The sequence below is a fragment of the Tursiops truncatus genome, chromosome 12 (assembly GCF_011762595.2).
Source record: "Tursiops truncatus isolate mTurTru1 chromosome 12, mTurTru1.mat.Y, whole genome shotgun sequence".
NCBI classification, from domain to species: Eukaryota; Metazoa; Chordata; class Mammalia; order Artiodactyla; family Delphinidae; genus Tursiops; species Tursiops truncatus.
Genome location: NC_047045.1, coordinates 12,211,589 through 12,225,361, shown reverse-complemented (window position 1 = coordinate 12,225,361; position 13,773 = coordinate 12,211,589). Strand labels below are relative to the sequence as shown.

The 13,773-nt window shown below is 36.9% G+C and overlaps 1 long non-coding RNA gene across 1 annotated transcript in view; it reads right to left on the bottom strand.

The window, feature by feature from the left end:
- Positions 1-13,773, bottom strand: part of LOC141275981 (uncharacterized) — a 74,319-nt gene that overhangs the window by 13,760 nt on the left and 46,786 nt on the right. The window contains exon 2 of the long non-coding RNA XR_012324700.1: positions 3,257-3,312. This is a non-coding gene — a long non-coding RNA (uncharacterized lncRNA). The remainder of the gene's footprint in view (positions 1-3,256; positions 3,313-13,773) is intronic.

Below are 13,773 nucleotides of genomic sequence, written 5' to 3'. Positions count from 1 at the left end.
CTGAGTCTTCTTGGTACAAAACAGAAATAGATTGTGCAGAAACAAACATCAAAGCAGAGGTGACAATGAACTAAGCTCCACCTAGTAGATATGTAGAAGAATTGAGGAAGGTTAGGAACTTACAAAAAATGTGGAATAGCAGTTCTAGCTGATTACATCTAGATGTGAAAGGTTGGCCGGAACTGAGTGGATATCTGAAAGAGACCTTTTATCCTAAATTGAGAATACGCATTTTTCTTTTGCCATTCATGTGTACTTTAGGATAAATGCTTTTGGGGGGACAAACACATAAATAAAACATGGCCCTATATTCAAGGAACTCATAGAAGTAAACCAAGCTTAGAATAGAACAATGGTTTGATATGTTCACTTCCTTTCTACTCCTGTTTAGCCAGCAGACTACTCAGAGAAATGTGACCCTGCCTGTTGTCCCTATTTATGCATGACACAGGGGAATGTGTGTGTGTGTGTGTGTGTGTGTGTGTGTCTGTCTGTAGAGGTACCATATAAAAATAGGATACTTGGGGTACCCAAAGAAGGCTCAGATTATATAGTCAAGCTCTCTATTTTTCCTACCACTACCCCCATCTTTCAATCACCAAAAATGATATTTTTGAGATTGCTTAATTATGAGGAAAATATTCACAAATTATTAGGGAAAAAAGCTAGGTAAAAATTTGTGCATTTATTATGATCTGTGTAAAAATTATGTTTGAGCAAAAAAAAAAAAAAGAAAAAGTAGACAAAGGAAATGTCTTTTGGAGATGGTGCTTTAGATCAGGAGTTCCCAGCCGCCCGGGGCGACGGAGTGGTTAGGAACCGGGACGCACAGCAGGAGGTGCGCAGCAAACTACCGAGGGAAGCTTCATCTGCCGCTCCCCATCCACGGAAATGGTCCCTGGCGCCAAAAAGGTTGGGGACCACTGCTTTAGATGATTTCTTTCTTAAAACTTTCTGTGTAGTCTAGATTTAAAGACTACTTACAAAATTTGATTTATTTTTTTTCTTAAATAGAATGACTATGGTGGCATGCATAAGCTGTGGAGGCCTGGTTGCCAGCAATTTAACACTCTTCCTTACTTGATATCTACACCAGATGATTTTTTTCTATCAATTCCATCTTAATATTTTACGCTTGTGAGGCATAAACTTGCATGTTTTGCCTATATGTTAATTTAACTAGGAACAATGTTCAAGTTAAATATTTGTAAAATTTTATTTATTTATTTTTAAAGTTTTTTTATCATGAAGTTTTTTTTTACAGCTTTATTAAGATAAAATTGACATATAACAATGTGTATATTTAAGGTGTACAGTATGATAATTGATACAAATATATATTGTGAAATGATTACATTTGTAAAATTTTAAGTTCAAATGATCTTTTTTCTCTGTAAGTTTTCATAAATATTTTTCTCTCAATCAAAGAATCAAGACTGATAGCATTTTACATCCTATAAAAATACAGTCACTCCACTGGTAAAAAATTAGTATAGAATTACATTATGTAACAGTGGTACCCAAATATTTAAAAGAATAAAATTAGAATTATTGAGGAACATTTTGGATAGGAAGTTAATGTTTGAACTTATCCAGTGTCTAAGCTAAGATTATTTTAGTGGAAAATAACAAACTCACTAAGGCAAGATTTAGCAAGGAAAGCAAATTTATTATAAGGATACAGGGGTGTCTCTCAAAACTCAAGGGCAGGGTGCAGGTCACGCTATTTTTGGATCTTGAACCAAGTCTTGGAGGACCATTAGGACACCTAACAGCTTGTTCCTCAAAAGAAGATCCTCTGTTTCTCTGGAGACACGTGAACTCTCTCTCATCTCTGCCTCTCTCTGTACTTCTGTTTTGTTTTTTTCCACAGGCAGGCTTTTCCTATTTCTCTGTACACATGACCACCTTACCAGAGAACCGTTTACATCCTTGCTCAAGTGGACATCTCAGACTAATGAAAATATCAAAATTTCAAATCCAAATTCCTAGAAGAACATATTAGATGGGCCCAGCCTGAGACAAGTGTACAACTCTGGGTCAGTGATGCATGGCCAAAAAGCAGGGTCACAGATTACTAATGTAGTTGCTAAAGGTCTGTATCTGAGGAAGGAGCAGTTCTTAGAGAAAACACTCTGATGGAATTGATTTCTCCCTTTTGTGTGCCTTCCCCAAACCTACTTAACATGTCTGTTATAGCACCTGTTAACACTGTTTCATTTGGTTTTTCCTTGTTTTTCTTCCTCACTCCTGCACCTTGAGGACAAGGACAGCTTGCTTAGGGTCCCTATCACCTAGCAGACATGAAATTAGGGACTAACAAGAGTTAATATTTATTTAGCACTTATTGTAGGCTAGGCATTAAAAAAATTTTTTTTAATTAACTTAATTCTTATAGCAGCCCTATGTAGAGAGAAATTCTAACGTTATTTTAAAAAATGATTAGATGGATGATGGTATCGACAGTGAGTCTTAGACAGGAACATAACACTGACTGTATAAATTTTTTGCTCTACCAAATACCCCATAACAATACCAGCTATAATATTTTTTGGTCAACGTGCTTATACCTTTTTTTACCACTTGGTGTCAGAGTTGTACTATTTGAACATATTAGTGCATTTAGGAAAGCTTTGAGGTTTGTTTATGTGTTTTGATTTTTGCGCTCTGTTTTAAGACTTTCTTAGAACATAACTGTGTTCTTTGCAGAGTCACTGAGGAGAGAAAATATTGCTTTGTCTTCCTCTGATATTTTTAGGTTAAACTGAATTTGCTGCCAGATTGGAAGAGAATGTTATTACCATAAGAAGTGCACACAGAGTTTAAGAGAGAATTCCTGGAGGCTCAAACAACTTTTTCTAACCTTTGTAGGAGGTGAGAGTTAGTCAGTCTCTCAGATTAACCCTCCACACAGAAACTAGTTGAATACCTCTTTCCCTTCCAAATGGAATCCAAGAGGACTTACCTCTCAAGGCTTATGACAAATTGATCTCTGACTGATGGATCAGAGAAGCAGGATAAATAATGGATGAAAGGATCCAGAATTTCAAGTATGAAAACAGTGGTAAATGATGATTAGAAGTAATTCATTAATTCATTCAACAAAGATTTATTGATCTGCTGTAATGTGCTAGGCCCTGCTTTGGGGAGATTTTCCTGACATCAGCTGACTATTCTTCTCAGCCCCCTCTGAGCTTTTATCTATGCCAGCATTCCTCACACATCCTGCGTTTGACAAACACAGGGAGAAAATTACCTGTTATGGAGAGACTCAGTCCAGACACATTGCAGGGTAAAGAATCATCTTGGTACCTGAAAAACACAAAGTATTCTTTTTTTCTAAATTCCGGTAAAATATACATAACATAAAATTTACTCAATCTTAACCATCAAGGTATTCTTAAGTATTTGCCTATTAGGATCAAAGTTTTTTGCTGTGAAATTTTAATGGAAGTGGAGTTCTAAAAATATGATTATTTGGTCATATTATGTCTTGTTTATATAAAAATGAATATGAAGAATTAGGAAGTAAGGAAAAGAAAAAGAAAAAGGTGATTTCTATGATTACTTGAAAAGTGGAAATATGTAGGTTCTATGTTTTTTTTTAATATTACTTTATTGACTAAGAAATATAATCTCAAGTTTCAAAATTCAAAAACATAGGATATATATACCTATATATAAAAAACATAGAAGGAGATATATATATATATATATATATATATAAAACATAGAAGAATATATATACATATTTATATATATTTAGCATAGAAGGATATATATATGCTTCTTCTCATCAGTGATCCCTAGCCACCCTCTTTCTCTTGCCAGAAACAACGAACTGTGTTAGTGCTTAAAAAATCTTTCCAGAGATATGTTACTCATATATATTCCAAAATGTATATATTCTCTATTCCCACATCCTGTTTACATTTATGGGACCACCTCTGCTCCTTACTTTTTTATAACTTAATAACAGTCTAGAATTCTCCATATCCTTACATAAAAAATTTTCTTATTCTTTCTTATGTCTTAATAGCATTTCATGGCTTGTCAGGCAAAATTGTGAAAGACTTTGAAATGGGAAAAGAAAGAAAGAAAGAAAGAAAAAAGATTACTGGCTGTCTTTTCAATGGAATACTAAGCATCCTTCAGTGAACCCTTTTATATTGGCTGATTCAGTAAGGGTCTGTGTCTTTCATTGTCTATAACAGAGCTATTTTAAACACCATAAGATGGAGAAGACAAAGTAATGAACATGAATTTTGTCTGGTGGAAAGGCAACTGATTTCTTTCCCCATGCCCCACTCTTGGGCCCTTTCTTTGTATCTATTAACAAATTTATTTTAGTATTTTTGATGATATATCTCTATCTCTATCATCTCTATCTGTTCTTTAGATTCTTCTTGGAACCACTTGTAACATCTTACTGGTTCCTTCATCAATCAATGAGTTAAATCTTTGATATGTGTTAATTTTATATTTGTATGATAGTCATAATTTTACCTTTAAGAAAATAATTCTTAACAGTTTTGGTGGTCATCCACTGAACTGCCCAATGACAAAGCAAGGTCAACTGCATTGCTAGAAAAGTGCATTTCATGGTTTTGTTTTGGTAGGTCCTTTTCTTCACTTAGAGAAGTTCCTTTAGCATTTGTTGTAGAGCTGGTTTGGTGGTGCTGAATTCTCTTAGCTTTTGCTTGTCTGTAAAGCTTTTGATTTCTCCATCAAATCTGAATGAGATCCTTGCTAGGTAGAGTAATCTTGGTTGTAGGTTCTTCCCTTTCATCACTTTAAATATATCATGCCACTCCCTTCTGGCTTGTAGAGTTTCTGCTGAGAAATCAGCTGTTAACCTTATGGGAGTTCCCTTGTATGTTATTTGTCGTTTTTCCCTTGCTGCTTTCAATAATTTTTCTTTGTCTTTAATTTTTGCCAATTTGATTACTATGTGTCTTGGCATGTTTCTCCTTGGGTTTATCCTGCCTGGGACTCTCTGCGCTTCCCGGACTTGGGTGGCTATTTCCTTTCCCATGTTAGGGAAGTTTTCGACTATAATCTCTCCAAATATTTTCTTAGGTCCTTTCTCTCTCTCTTCTCCTTCTGGGACCCCTATAATATGAATGTTGTTGCATTTAATGTTGTCCCAGAGGTCTCTTAGGCTGTCTTCATTTCTTTTCATTCTTTTTTCTTTATTCTGTTCCACAGCAGTGAATTCCACCATTCTGTCTTCCAGGTCACTTATCCGTTCTTCTGCCTCAGTTATTCTGCTATTGATCCCTTCTAGTGTATTTTTCATTTCAGTTATTGTATTATTCATCTCTGTTTGTTTGTTCTTTAATTCTTCTAGGTCTTTGTTAAACATTTCTTGCATCTTCTCGATCTTTGCCTCCATTCTTTTTCCGAGGTTCTGGATCATCTTCACTATCATTTTCTGAATTCTTTTTCTGGAAGGTTACCTATCTCCACTTTATTTAGTTGTTTTTCTGGGGTTTTATCCTGTTCCTTCATCTGGTACATAGCCCTCTGCCTTTTCATTTTGTCTACCTTTCTGTGAATGTGGTTTTCCTTCCACAGGCTTCAGGATTGTAGTTCTTCTTGCTTCTGCTGTCTGCCCTCTGGTGGATGAGACTATCTAAGAGGCTTGTGCAAGTTTCCTGATGGGAGGGACTGGTGGTGAGTAGTGCTGGCTGTTGCTCTGGTGGGCAGAGCTCAGTAAAACCTTAATCCACTTTTCTGCTGAGGGATGGGGCTGGGTACCCTCCCTGTTGGTTGTTTCGCCTGAGGCGATCCAGCACTGGAGCCTACCCAGCTCTTTGGTGGGGCTAATGGCAGATTCTGGGAGGACTCACGCCAAGGAGCACATCCCAGAACTTCTGCTGCCAGTGTCCTTGTCCCCACGGTGAGCCACAGCCACCCCCCGCTCCAAGAGTGGAGTCTCTGTTTCCCCCAGTTCTGTCGAAGTGCTGCAATCACATCCTTCTAGCCTTCAAAGTCTGATTCTCTAGGAATTCCTCCTCCTGTTGCTGGGCCCCCAGGTTGGGAAGCCTGACGTGGGGCTCAGAACCTTCACTCCAGTGGGTGGTCTTCTGTGGTATAAGTGTTCTCCAGTCTGTGAGTCACCCACCCAGCAGTTATGGGATTTGATTTTACTGCGATTGTGCCCCTCCTACCGTCTCATTGTGGCTTCTCCTTTGCCTTTGGATGGGGTGTCCTTTTTGGCGAGTTCCAGTGTCTTCCTGTCGATGATTGTTCAGCAGTTAGTTGTGATTCTGGTGCTCTTGCAAGAGGGAGTGAGTGTACATCCTTCTACTCCGCCGTCTTGAACCAATCTCCCATTTTATTATTATTTTCTGTTTGTTTCCTCTATTATTCCTCTTTTCTCCCTTGTCTGCCTTCTTTTTGATATTTGAATATTTAACAAAATTTTTATTTTATTTATCTATAGACTTTTTAGCTAGATCTCTTTGCATAAAAATGTTTTGGTGACTACTTGACATAAAAATGTAGAAACCATGAAGCTTTTTTATAAACCAATTAACTATCCCCTCTACCATTCTTTATGCTGTAAATGTCATATGTATTACATCTACGTGTATTTTAAACCCCAGAAGACAATATTTAATATTTACTTTAAATAGTCATGTAGTTTTTAAGAGAGGAAAAATAGTCTTTTATATTTACCCATAGTAACAATTTCTAAAGCTCTTTATTTCTTCTTGAAGATTTGAGTTTCCATTCCATTTCACTTTTCTTTCAGCCTACAGAAGTTTTGGGTTTTTTTAGAGCATTTCTTATAGTGAATTTCTTTTAGTTTTCTATTGCATGAAAATGTCTTTATTTTGCCTTTATAGGTGAAAGACATTTTCACTGGATATAGAATTCGAAATTGACAGCTTACTTTTTCTTTCAGCACTTTAAAGATATTGTTTCACTGTCTTCTGATCACTATAGTTTCTGGTGAGAATTCAGTGTATAGTCAAATGGTTGTCCCCCTATGGGCAATGTATCATTTTTCTCTGGCTGCTTTCAAGATCTCTTTAATGTTGCTTTCTAGCAGTTTGACTATGATGTGTACAGGTGTGGTTTTCTTTCTTTCTTTTTTTTTTTGCCTGCACAGTTTACAGGATCTTAGTTCCCCGACCACCTATTGAACCCAGGCTCCCCACAGTGGAAGCATGCAGTCCTAACCACTGGACCGCCAGGGAATTCCCAGGTGTGGTTTTCTTTGTATTTTTTCCTTCTGAGCATCTTGAATCTTACGTTTTTGTCTTTCACCAAATTTAGATGTTTTGGGCCATTATATTTCAAATAATTTTTTCTCCCTCTTTCCTTTTGGGACTCTGATACATGTATGTTAGACTTCTATTATTGTCCCACAGGTTTCCAAGACTCTGATAATCTAAAAAAAGCATTTTTTTTTCTTTTTTTGGCTGCACCATGTGGCTTTTGGGATCTTAGTTCCCTGCCCAGGGATTGAACCTGGGCCCTTGGCAGTGAAAGTGCGGAGTCCTAACCACTGGACTGCCAGGGAATTCCCTCAAAAAATATCTTAAAAAAATATTTTTGTCTTTTAGGTTGGATACTTTCTATCGATCTATTTTCAAGTTCACTGGTTCTTCTGTCATATCCAATATGCTGTTAAGCCTGTTCAGTGAGGTTTTATTTTCAAAATTGCATTTTTTTTAAGCTCAGGAATTTCCTTTTGGTTCTTTTTTATAGTTTCTATATTTTTTTCTGCTGAGATTCTTGATGTTTTCATTAATGCAAGCATATTTTCTCTTATTTCAATGAGCAGAGTTATAAAGTCTGCTCTAAAATCCATGTCTGCTAATTTCAACACCTAGATCATTTGGGGATTGGTCTTGGTTCATGGTCTTGTCTCTTGAAAATGGGTCACATTTCCCTGGTTCTTCATAAGTTGAGCATTTTGGATTGTATGTTGGACATTGTGGGTTGTTGCGTAGTGAAGGCTCTATATTATATTTCTCCAAAGAGTGGTGTTTTTTTGTTTTTTTTAAGTGAGAAGTTAACTTGGCTAATCTCAAACTGTAAAGACATTTTCTTGTGCAGCAGCTCAACTCTCTATTTTACCTTTAGCTGAGGTATTGGAGTCTGCTCCATTCGTATATGCCCAAGTTCAGAGACTTGGGCAAAGTTTATAAGCAGAATTCAGGACTCTCCCTTTCTGGATCACATCTTTCTCCCCACCCTCTCAACTTTTCAGGATCTGTGGTTGCTCTAAATTCCTCTGATTCTTTAGTCCACAAAGACTGTTTTCTATTAGAGTATTAGGCATGCTCCTCAGTGCTAACTTCGGCCTGCCCTCGGGGCAAAATTTGTAATAATGGAAAACTCATTCTCTTCTGATCCTTCTCCCAAGTTTTGATTCTTCCAGAATCTGCTTGCTTACTTTCCAGTGACTTCACTTTCCAGGTTTTCTTGTTTGCTTTTTTTGTATGGAGTTTTTAGTTGTTGTTTGCGAAAGATCCTGATGGGATCTTACTTGGCCATCTGAGTCATATTCCACATGGTACCTTAGTGCGATTGAGTCTTTTTTCCCCAAATTGTAACCTGATAATTTTATTGACTTTTCTCATTCTTTATCTCACTTTTCCCACTCCCTCACATGTTCTTCCTAAATTACCCACATCAGTGTTTATCTCAGGGTCTAATTTAGGGGTGACACAAATTAAGACCCACTCACTCATTAAATCATTTGGTCATTCACACATTATTTAATTTAATCCCTCCAACAGCCATTAGAAGTACACTGTGAGAAGAGCTGCACTGTTATGTCTGTCTTACATGTGACTGATTTTTTAGTGAGATTGTATTATGCCTTTGATACTATATTCAATAAGTGGTAGAATATAACTTCAAAGCTATAAGTGTGTGATTCTAAAATCTTACGGCACTGTGTGTTTCGGATTAGTTACTTTACCTCATCCTTGTCTTCTCATATGTAAAAAGGGGATAATAAAGTATGTAACACACAGGATTATTGTGTTAGTTACATGAGATATTGTGGATACGGGACCTAGTGCTTACAAAATATTAGATATTATATCAGTCAGCTTTCACTAGACGGCAAGCAATCTCAAATTTTCAGTGGTTTACAATAACAAATATTTATTTCTTTTCAGGTTTATAGTGTCAGCTACTGATTGGATGTTGTGATTTTACTCCAGACTACAAGCTGATTGTCCTCTACATATATCCTTATTTTGAGACCTAAACTAAAGGAAAACCATATGTTTTTCTCATGGCAGAGGGCATAGGAGCTAGGAGAGTTCTGGAATCTTTCAATTCCTCAAGAACTTCTGTTTGGAAGTGCTACATAGCAAACATTCCATTGGCCAAAGCAAGTCAGTTGTCTGAGCCCAAAGTAAAAGGGACTGGGGAAACATATTTTATTCATGAAGAAAGAGGGAGTGAATAATTACAAACAAGAATACCATCTACCACAGGTATAACAGTCATTTTTGCTCCCATGGCATACAGTTACTATTTTCCAACAACTGGAGTAGAAGGTTAATCATAAAAATGGCAAGGGTACAGGGAGTATTTTATTAAATGCCAAAAGAAGAAAAAGTTCAGACAAGAGATGCTGTGGACATTCAGAGAGAGTTAATCTGTGAACCACAGGGACTGGGAAAGGTGTCATGAATGAGAGGGGCCTTTAGCTGGGTCTTGAGAGATGAGTAGGGTTTGGGTAAAAGTCATTCTAAGCAGTTGTAGCAGGATGAGCAAAGGGACAGAGGTGGACTATTTGGCCCTGTTACTGGGGTGTTTTTGGTGGGAGGGGAGTCACTGGAGGCAGGTTGGAGAGCCTGGATTTCAGGCAGGAGACAAAAGGGAGAACTTAGGAAATTGTGGGCAAGGTTCAGAATCATAAAGTTATTTTAGAAAGATTGGCTTGGCTGTCCTACAGAAGGGAAAATGGGTGTCAGCGAGGATTTCTCCAGCATGATACACAGTGGCCATTCTTCTCTCTTCAAAGTTGCACACTGGCTCTGTGAAACAAATCTATGACAAAAATGTGGTGAGCATGACAAATATTTCCTCAATGCAGACTTGACTCCCACTAGTAAGAAAACGAAAATTGTCTTACTTGTTTTTCTCTGAATCTTCTGTCTGACCAAATAAAGAGCACGCTTTGGTAGGAGACAGTAATTCCCACACAAAAACATAATTCAAGTAATGTATTAGATAGGCTGGGTGTACAACGAAGCATTGCAAACTGGATGAAAATATTTGTGCACTGTCATTTTATTTTGCTTTTGAACTAACCAAGGGAAGATAATTTGAACACAGTTTTCTGTTGTGCACTTCAAAATAGAGAAACGATTTCTAAAATTTTCCATCTTTGAATTCCTTAGCAAAGTACAATGCCCAGAAGCTTTTGGAAAGCAGTGACAGGGGCTGTGGTAAGAGTTTCCACCTATTCTTTTATTCAATTAGTTTTCTATGTGCTGTGGTTGTCTGGGTTCATTAATGACTTCTGGTATTTGTTATGTTGATGTTGCTCTATTTTAGATTTGAAAATCGGTAGCAGAGGTTTGAATGAGATTATTTGATTTTCAAAATTAGATTTATGACTTAGCTAAGTGAAAAAAGAAAAAGTAATGTATGTATTTATCAACCCTTAAACCAATCACTTAAAGATTAAGATTTCTTTTCAGATCTATTGGACCATCCTTATTCCTGCCATGAAACTACCTTACTTCATAGTATGCTGCTGATTTTTGTATGGTTTTATAATTAAAAGGCAAAACTGGCTAGCAAAAACAGACCAAATGGCTTTCATTAACTTTGAAAATACTTGTTTTCCAGATAGGAGCTGACGATGCCAATCTATAGCCACTATCTAACACAGAGGTCATATGCCCAACCACATACACGTCTTAGGAAAAGAAGGATCAAAAAAACTTGAAATAACCTTAAAATTCTCCAGAGTGATGTAGATATTATACATGAGAAACAAAAACTTAAATTTCACTAATAGTTTTTTTCTATCAATTATGCAATTTAGCAAAGACTTGTAGGTCAACTAAACACTGTGAAAAAAAAAACCTCACTTTTTTGAAAGTACAATGAATGCTATTAAAAAATTGAGATACTTTGTTTTTTACTTGGGTTGTTTTTACCAAAACTTAATACCCATGAGATTTTCGCTGGTCTTTTAATGCTTCCTGTGTTGTACTAAACTTGTATGCTCCTGTTTTTGCCCTATCAACTTCTTTTTTTAAACAACACAAATTTATTTATTTATTTATTCATTTATTCATTCATTCATTCATTCATTTATTTTTACATCTTTATTGGAGTATAATTGCATTACAATGTTGTGTTAGTTTCTGCTGTACATCTAAGTGACTCAGCTATATGTATACATATATCCCCATATCCCCTCCCTCTTGTGCCTCCCTCCCACCCCCCATCCCACCCCTCTAAGGTCGTCACAAAGCACCGAGCTGATCTCCCTGTGCTATGCAGCAACTTCCCACTAGCTATTTTACATTTGGTAGTGTATATATGTCAATGCTGTTTTCTCGCCTCGTCCCAGCCTCCCCTTCCCCTCCTGTGTCCTCAAGTCCGCTCTCTACGTCTGCATCTCTGTTCCTGCCCTGCCACTAGGTTCATCAGTACCATTTTTCTAGATTCCATATATAGGCATAAACAACACAAATTTATTATCTTGCAGTTCTGCAGGTCGCAGGTCGAATATGGGTCTCACTGGGCTAACACCAAAGTGTCAACAGGGCTTCACTCTTTTCTAGCCGCTCTAGGGGAGAACACTTTTCCTTGCTTATTTAGATTGTTGGCAGAATTCAGCTTCTAGCAGTCATGGACTGAAGCCATCTCCATGTCCTAGCTGGTTGTCAGCTGAGAGCATTCCCAGCTTCTAGAGGCTGCCCACGCACCCCTTCCATTTTCAAAGCCAGCAATTTTTCTGCCATTTAAATTTTATTTTGAAATTGTAATGATTAAGTTCTATATACGTTTCATTATTTAGTGTGTCCTTCTTGGCCCATCTGAGATGGGAAGTAGGACGGGATTTGATCAATAAATGGATTCATGGAAAACCACCATGAATTCTGTGCTTCAGATTTCAGAGCTTTGCGCTAAACATTTCTTGAATTTGGAGGAGCTGCTAAGCCTCTCAGTTTTCTCATCTTCAGGAGGGAATGGAATTAGATGATTTATAAGGTCTTTCCTAACTCAAGACCCTTATATTTAGAAATGCAGTTCCTTCCACGAAGTCTTTCGCGATCTCCAGTGATGTCTCCAGCTTTCAAAACTCATGGTATTTGTGGGCTTTTCTTTTTTGCCTCACATAATCTTTCAGTTTTATAACAGTCATAGCACATAACATAGTGCTTTTGTCCTCCAGCTTTTTATTTAAAAATTTTTTAAACTGGCAGGAATTTGGAATTTGAAAGACAAGTACAATGAACTCCCATCTATCTCTAAACTGTATATATAACATATGAAAATAAGTTGAAGGCATCATGATACTCAGCATTTCCTAAGAATAAGTACGTTCTTCTACCAGCATCACATCTAAGAAAACAATGCTTTAATAATATCTAACTTATATAGCTCATATTAGAATTTCCCCAATTGTACAGAACATAACTTTTACAGCTGTTTTCATTTTTCGATTCAGGATATGATCAAGGATCATACATTATGTTTTCTTGCTATGAGATTTAATCTAGGACATTACCTTGTTTGGTTTTTTTATGACATTGCTATTTTTGAAGAATATAGACTATGTAGCTGTCATTTGGAATGTCTCACATTCTGAGTTTGTCTTGTGATGTTCTTTGATTAGATTTAGATTAAACGTTTCTGGCAAGGCGGAATCACAGTTGATGTGCACTTACTGCATTACACAGGAGGGTCAGCGAGTCCCTTTGTCTTACTATCAGTGGTGCAAAGTATGATCACTTAGCTAAGGGCAGACTGCCAGATGGCTCCATTTTGAAGGTATATTTTCCTCTTTGAAGTTGGTACTTAACAGACCATGTGAATATACTGTTCCCCATCAACCTTTAAGCAATATTTTTATCATCCATTAATAATTTTTGCCTAAATTAGTTATTACATTGGGGAAGGCAAAATGGTTTGTTTTAAAAAATTCTTTCATTCCTTTGTAGTTATGAGCTGTCATTCCTCTATCAGGAGAGTTTTTCCTCTCCCACTCCTTTTTTTTCCCCTTCTCACTCTACTTCTTTTGAGAACCACCAAGGACTCCATTTTTTATTCAACATGTTTTAATCCTTTACTGTTTTCAGTTTTTCTGATGCTCGGATTATCCCAGATTGAGCCATTGAAAGCCTCTTCAAATCAGGACACAACTTCACTAGTCTTGAGTACCTCCTTGCCTTGTGGTGTAAGACGTTTCAGACTCACCTTATATTTTTCTCTGCCCTAGGCCTGGAACCAGCCACTTTTCCAAAAGAGTCTTGGTTTCTTTCAGTGTGAAATGAGATTTCAGTTAACACAGTCTGTGCTCTAGGAATGCTCCTTGCCAGTGGGATAATCATTGTTTCTAGGCTTTTCCAGTGCAGAGAGCCAGGGATTTCTTTTTAAGAGGAATTATATAATGAGTTATAATAATATATCCAATTCAAGTTTAGGATTACACAGTTTCTACTAACTGCTTCTGTCTTACATTTTTACTTCTTTTCTTCCGTGCCAAGAATCCTGGTTCTCAGTGACACTAGGGATGAAAGGATTAGCACATCACATAATTACTCATCT